Here is a 7,599-nt window from a genome sequence, read left to right as displayed (position 1 = left end):
CGGGGTCTGTGAGGAGTGCAGTTGAACGGGGAGGTCGTTCTACCACTGGAGAGCCTTAATGGAGAAGAACTCCAGGGGGGATGAGCAGGAACGCTTCTTTCCCTTTGAAATGAATGAATTGGTGGTATATAAAGGATATTTTCAGTAGGGGCTCAAATGAACACAACTTCTGAAAAATGTATTGGCATAAACTATTCCAATTTGATCATCCATGGCAGTGATACATTAACAAATAACAATTGTAGACCAACTTAACAGTAAACTGTTTTATTGATCAGATTTATGCATGCACTCTCTTTGCCCCATTTCCACATCATAGTGACTAGAAACATTGTGTATGCATGGTGCCTAAACTGTAGAGAGTTTATGCAGATGATCAAGCCAAGTTGTTTTGTATACATCTGAGTCTCTGTTTAGAAACAGCAGTATGCATGTTGCAGAAGCCTCATCTCAGCATACACGCCTTCATACATCTGACCCCTGGTCTAACACTGCACAGCAGCTGCATGAATAATCAGCCTGAAGATGACAAGATACCCGAGAACAGAGCCAGACAGCAGGCTAAATATTGCTGCATCTTATCAAGGAGGAGGCGATCATATTTTTACCCTGTGTCTGCACATTTGTATAAAAAAAATCTCTGGGAATTCTGATTCTTCATAAATACAATGTAACTTGTGAACACAGATAACAAAGGATCCAAAATGTGCATGTGTGTAAGTGTTTGTGTGTGTGTGTGACAGAGAAAGAGAGGGGCCAAAGGGAGAACCTGTGAGTGTGTTTTCATGTGGTTGCCATGTGCTTCTTGTGCAGAATGAGCACGATACAATTTGGCAGTCATGGGCTAGCAGGACCACGCCCAGTTCCACCCTGACCCCTGACCTTTGCAGCTCCACCCTTCCACCCCACCCCACAGCTGCCCTCATAGCGCCTTTCCCTGCCATCGCTGGCCAGCCCCCCCCTCCTCACTGCTCTCCCGCCATCTCATCTTCCAGTATCTTTGTTTGAGCATTAACAACCAACACTCATCGCTTCTCGCAGCTTACCTCCTCTTTTACTTTTCTCTTCTCTGCTTCTCTTCTTGGCAGGCAGGAATTGATAGTGGGTGTTTATCTCTGCAGGGCAGGTCTCTGCTTGTGGTGCACACACACACATACACACACTCACACACGCTTTACTCTCTGTGCCTTTCTTTACCTCTTGCTCATAGACACTCAGCACACTCTCAAAGGTGAAGGGGCGGATTTGAGAGAGGGCTGATTTTGGTTCTCTGCCATCGAGGCTAATGCTGTGGCACCTGACAAGGTGTCCTTGTAATGACTGCAGGTTTCTGATAATGAGGCTCCTGGAGATGCAGGTGAAGCTGCACTCCTCCATATTTTCTCTCCATCAAGCTGGCTTTGCAGACCTGACCTGGCGGTTAATTACAGCGTGAACTGTGGGTGCTGTGGTGATGCAAAGTTAGTTCAGTTTTTAAATCTGTTTAGTTAGTGCGCTGTTAGACTCAGAACGCAAGTATTTTGTCAGAAGCCATGGAAAGAGGGGAACTCTCATGTTCAGAACTGTCTATGTTTCAGGTTAACCCTTGTGCTGCCTTGGGGTCGCAAGGTTCACAACGAACCATCGTTGTGTTGCGACAACCCAATACAAAACCCAACCCAATACAAAAACAAATAAAAAGCATTTTCTTTTAACCTTCGCGATGTGGGGGGTCTGAGATAGCCGGACGGTTAAAAGAAAATGCTTCACTTTGTTTTTGTATGCGGTAAAGTTGTCGCAATACGACAGTGGGTCACAATGACTGAGGGGTCAGAATGACCCGAAGATAACACAAGGATTGCGCAAGTCCCAGTGTGACAATGCACTATGGAATAACTAAGAGTTGTAAATAATGAGTTACCTTCCTTTTCATGGATTACTAGGCTTTATTTACTTTGTAAATACAGGATAATCGATCATTATTAAGGCTACAGAATCAATGATATGCCATGATTCATTGCAAGTGTTCCACAGTGTGACCCCAGCATATCATAGACCAGTACATTCAGTACTGTCTGCTATACCACTTTCCAAAGCCAGTAACGGATTACAGTAGTTAATTAAATACTTTGGATGCAAGGAACCAAATAATGAATTGAGCTATTTTCTTTTTAGATTGTGATACCGACTTAAAAAAATGTGACAACTGGTAAGATTTGCATATGAGTTGTTTGCATAAAAATTGCTACAAAATCAAATTATTTTCCTGTCTCTCATCTGGAACACCGTAATGGTGTTTGGAAACTTGAGAGAAATATGGTCACATATAAAAAGAGGGCTGATGCTTCATTATCAGTTCCATCTGGCCACCAACTCCAGCTGAAGTCCAAACTGTTGTTTGATTCAGCAGAATAGACACCAGTGGGCTTAGGGCCTTTGAGGACAGTTGACCCCGCAGCAACAAGCTCTACAGTAGCTCAGAGTGGCATTTACTGAGACTCAGTGTCAAGAGAGAACAGATGAAAAACCACCGAGAAATGTCAGGTGTTCCTCACAAAAGAGAAGGGCTATATTTTACTCATTCCCCTCCTTCTCTTATCCTCTGCTCTCCTGTCCTCTCTGTTTGATGTCTTCTTCTCCTGGATAATGTCATTTCCTCAAGGGTCGATATCACACAGTGATACCCTCCCCTTCTCAGTGATCCCTTCTTCCTCTTTCTCTCTCCACGCTCCTTCAATCTCTGTGTCCACCCCCGCTTCTACCCGTCCACCCCCCCCCTCCCCCAACCCCTCCCCCACCCCCCCTCCCCCAACCCTTCCCCAACCCTCCCCCACCCTACACTGAACCCACACCTGCCTGTCTCTAGAGGGAGGGAGTCACAACACGGCCTCCACTGTGCCTTCTCAAACATTACTGAAGGTCACGGTACATTCTGCAGTTCTTTCTGATGATGCAGTGAACAAGCTGCGTTTGTTATTGTCTCTTTGTCTGTCTGTCTGTCTGTCTGTCTGTCTCCATGTCTGTCTGTCTGTCCCCATGTCTGTCTGTCTGTCTGTCTGTCTGACGGTCTCCCTCCCTCTCTGTCTGTCTGTCTGTCTGTCTGTCTGTCTGTCTGACGGTCTCCCTCCCTCTCTCTCTGTCTGTCTGTCTGTCTGTCAGACTGTCCCTGTGTCATCCCCAGGTGAGTGACACAGAGAAGGGATGTGATCAGAAGGCCTTCCGTCTGATCGTGACATGTTCCAGTGACATGCTGCAGAGGGACTCTGTCTGCTCGGGCAGTCTTCTATCAGTTCAGTAACACTCCATCCCTCTCCCCTGACTTCATCACTTCACTCTCTCTCTCTCTCTCTCCCTGTTGCTCCCTATCATTCCTTTAATGCTCCATCACTCTGCTATCATCCCATCAGTCCCACGGCCATCTCCCTCTCTTACCTCCTTTTCTCCCGTCCTTCACTGCCCCTCCCCTCTATCATTCTATCATTCCCGGGGCACTCCCTCCCCTCCCTCCCTCCCTCCCTCCCTCCCTCCCTCCCTCCCTCCCTCCCTCCCTCCCTCCCTCCCTCCCTCCCTCCCTCCCTCCCTCCCTCCCTCCCTCCCTCCCTCCCTCCCTCCCTCCCTCCCTCCCTCCCTCCCTCTCCCTCCCTCTCTCTCTCTCTCTCTCTCTCTCTCTCTCCCTCCCTCTCTCTCCCCTCCCTCCCTCCCTCCCTCTCTCTCCCCTCCCTCCCTCCCTCTCTCTCTCCCCTCCCTCCCTCCCTCTCTCTCCCCTCCCTCCCTCTCTCTCCCCTCCCTCCCTCTCTCTCCAGCTCTGTCTGCCCAGATCGATGGGTTGCTGCTGCTGTGAATGTCAGCCTGTCTGACTGGGGCCACGTGGCCTGGTGGAGGGAGGCTCAGGGACACTAAGGGACTTCATGTCTGCAGAGCACCGCCATGTGGGGGGAGTGGATGCACGGCTAGGGGGGTAGGTGACAGTGTCTGTGTGTGTGTGTGAGTGTGTGTGTGTACATGCGTGTGCGTGCTTGCGTGTGTGTGTGTGTGTGTATCTGCAGGCCATTCAGGATTCTTAGGAGGGATTGTTGATCCTCATCTGTCTCTCTCCCTGAGCAGCAGCTCTGAGCAGGTAAAGGGCACAGGCAAGTGACAAGTCATCGATAGCACAAACAGACTGTGTGTGTGTGTGTGTGTGTGTGCGCGCGTGTGTGTGTGTGTGTGTGTGTGTGGAGTGATAGTGTAGACAGCATGACTCAGAGACTCGGAGGAACAGCAGACAAACATACATTGATCGCATTACTCTCTCCAGGAGGCTGTGTGTGTGTGCGTAAGTGTGTGTGTGTGTGTGTTAATGTGTGTGCGTGCGCCTGTGAGATATAGAAAGAGAGGCAGAAAGAGTAAATAGGATTAATTGTGTTGTTGAATCATGCACAGCTCACTAACCTAGTCCTGCAAACATAAGCGCTGCCACACCCTCTACCCTCTTCCCTCTCAAGCTGTGTCGCTAGTCAGACGGTTCTCACACACACTGCCAAGGCTAAACAGCGTCTAACCACTGGCTAGAGACATGAACTCATTAAATCAGCTCTACCTGCCTTACTATCGAGGCCCCAGTTATCTGCTACAACAGACAGAAAACACAGTTTCACATCTCAGGTTGATTCTGTAACCAATAGAGTAGATTTCATTCTTTCACTTCAGCGTTCCAGTGAGAATGTGGCACTGCGTCCAGTACAGCATGTGTGCAGACCTGCCATGGTTTGATGATTCCTTAGAGATCAGCTGGAACACCAGATTCTTTATTTCTGCAACAAACTGATGCATGTGAGATGCTTTCGATGTTCTATCACACCCCAACCCCCACACACACACACACACACACACACACACACCGCTCTGGAGTCAGCAAAGGTCAATCTCTTTAATCTCCTTTGACACCCTCGTTATTGGATTCTCCTGCAAGCCTCTTATGAATATGTATACACACACAAACACATGTACACACACACTCACACACATGTACATACACACACACACACATGTACATACACACACACACACACCTATATTCACTCTGTTGGCCAGGCTTGCATGTACAGTTGATGCATCGTGTTGCCTTCATTGCAAGAAAATGCATCCCCGCACAGATGTATGTCCCCAGAGTGTTGATTCTGCAGAAATGTTTCACAAAGATAAATCGTATTCTCAGTCAGATATGAGAATATGATAGCTTTAATTTTACACATGTCTGAGCACTGTGGGAGTGTGTGTGTGTGTGGGGGGGGGGGGGAGTATCCTGGGAGCAGCACTTGCCCTTACTGCAATGTTGCTCTGGCCAAATCTGTACTCTTCAACCCAACTTTCTGGATCAAAAAGTCTCAAGAAGGATTTTTATTTGATGTCCGTTGTTGCTGACTGAATGGTTGAATTCCAATGGAGAGTGGATTAGTCATGTTGTTTTCTGAGGGCTCCCTCGAGGATTAAAAAGTATCCTTTTTTCTGCAAATTGTTGCAATGTATACAACACACTGCAGAAGCTTTCCAATTCTTATTATTAGGTGTCATATGTGTATGAATACTATCCTGTGATATAAACGTCTCTAAAGTCATTTAAAAGGCAAGACTATTCTGCTATTTAAGATGTGACAGAAATCAAGGACTTATCGACTGTTGGCTCGTTACCATACAGTACACACCGCCCCGATCAGTTAGGCAGTCAGCCCCTTTGAGAAACCAGCTTCCGTACGCAGTCCTTAGAAGCAGGTTGATACTTTCTGTACACCACACTCTCCTAGATACTTCACTCTACCACAGGGTCCTACCTCCTCCTCTCGGCAGCACAACACTCGCCTTCATGTCAATCAGCGCTTAATCAATCTCCCAGTGGAGCCTTTTGTCTGTTGTGGAAAATGAGGTTCAGAATGTAACTGTCTGGCCCCCAAAACACTCATCTGTTACTGGTGTCATGAGCAGGGTGGTGACATGTTTCCCAATGAAACTTCCTCTGATCTCGTATCTGTATTCTCTACTTGTTTACCTAACTGAGGCTCGGCACAAGGGTTTTCCCTGGAAGAGGACAATAAAGATTCCATCTATCCGTGTTGGAGTTGGGTCTGTTTGCAAGACTTCCTCTCACACAACACATGGCTGGGAGCTAAAATTAAACCTTTGCTTCGTCAGACCCATTTAAAGGAGATCCAGAAGGTTTAATAATTAAGCGAGACACTCCCCCATAACATCTGTTATTTATGAGACAAAATGATGGCCTTAATTTTTTTCTGCTTTTGCAGGAAACACACGTTTACACGAGTGCTGACACTCTGGCTACGCGAGTGTGTCTGTGTTGCGGTGTTTCAGGAGATGGTGTTAGTGTTTCTCTTGTGAAGTGAAGAAACACTTGAAACAAGTGTTGAAACGAGTACACACAAGCCTGAGTGTATGTGTGTAAATCTACAGACGTTTTGGGGAATGTGGAAGAGCAGAGATTACCATCGATATCACTAAAGAACCAAAGCTCACATTTGAAGCCTTGATTGCAGAAGAACACTAACATGTACAGAACAGAGCTCAGCCAAATGGCTCCTAGAGATTCTGTGAGCCTCTTTGAGCAGATTGGGCACATGCAACAGACCCAAACAAAGTTACTTTATTTCAAGTTATAAAAGAAGTACAATTATAAAACTCGATTAAAGTTTGACAGTGTGTGCTTGTGGCTGTGTAGACACTGCACTGCAACAATCAGAGGGTCGCTGGAAATGTTGTGCGATCAAAAGTGTCAATCATTTACCCAATAAATATAGAGTCGCCTGGGAAACGTTCAATCTCTTCGTTTTTATTTGCTCGGGCTTTGATACATCAATAAGTGCCGTTTTTTATAAACCTGTTAGGTTTGTAAAAATTTGAGATATCTCTTTCATGTCGATAACTTCATATGAGTTGAAGAGACTTTGTTTACTTTCTGATTTTGGTTTTATAAGGTTTGACAAAGATTGAATTTTGTATTATTTCGATGTACATAAAAAAGGTTATTTTTATTATCTATCGCAATTATTACTTGGTTTCATCCTCCGACCAGACCACTGAACAATATTTCTCCTGTCTTGCAGAGTCCAGTTTGGGATTTCTTGACGATCTTTGTCCCACAGTACCAGTTCATCTAAGACAGTTAGGGTCTACTAGTTTATGACTTTGAAATTAAATAGTGTAACTACTGTGTACTCTATCCCCTCTGTTGCAGATGTAGAAAGAAAAAAAAACGTAATTTAAAGTGTGCATGGAAATTGCATTTGTGTGTGCATTCAGATGTAGCTGTGTGTGTGTGTGCGTTCAGATGTAGCTGTGTGTGTGTGCGTTCAGATGTAGCTGTGTGTGTGTGTGTGTTCAGATGTAGCTGTGTGTGTGTGTGTGTTCAGATGTAGCTGTGTGTGTGTGTGTGTGTGTGTGCGTTCAGATGTTGCTGTGTGTGTGTGTGTTCTGTGGGTTTTCATCTGATTCTCTTCTGCATACTGTGTGCTAAGTGGGGCTGACCCTACCACTGTGTTTAAATAGGGTTCGATGAATATTTCAGATGGACAACTCTTATTTTCTACTCGGCCAGCTGTGCAGAGACAGAAGTAGAGAGTGACCAAGTGT

The sequence above is a fragment of the Hypomesus nipponensis genome, chromosome 19 (assembly GCF_054491055.1).
Source record: "Hypomesus nipponensis isolate SF chromosome 19, ASM5449105v1, whole genome shotgun sequence".
Taxonomy (NCBI): Eukaryota; Metazoa; Chordata; class Actinopteri; order Osmeriformes; family Osmeridae; genus Hypomesus; species Hypomesus nipponensis.
This window is presented reverse-complemented; position numbering follows the sequence as displayed.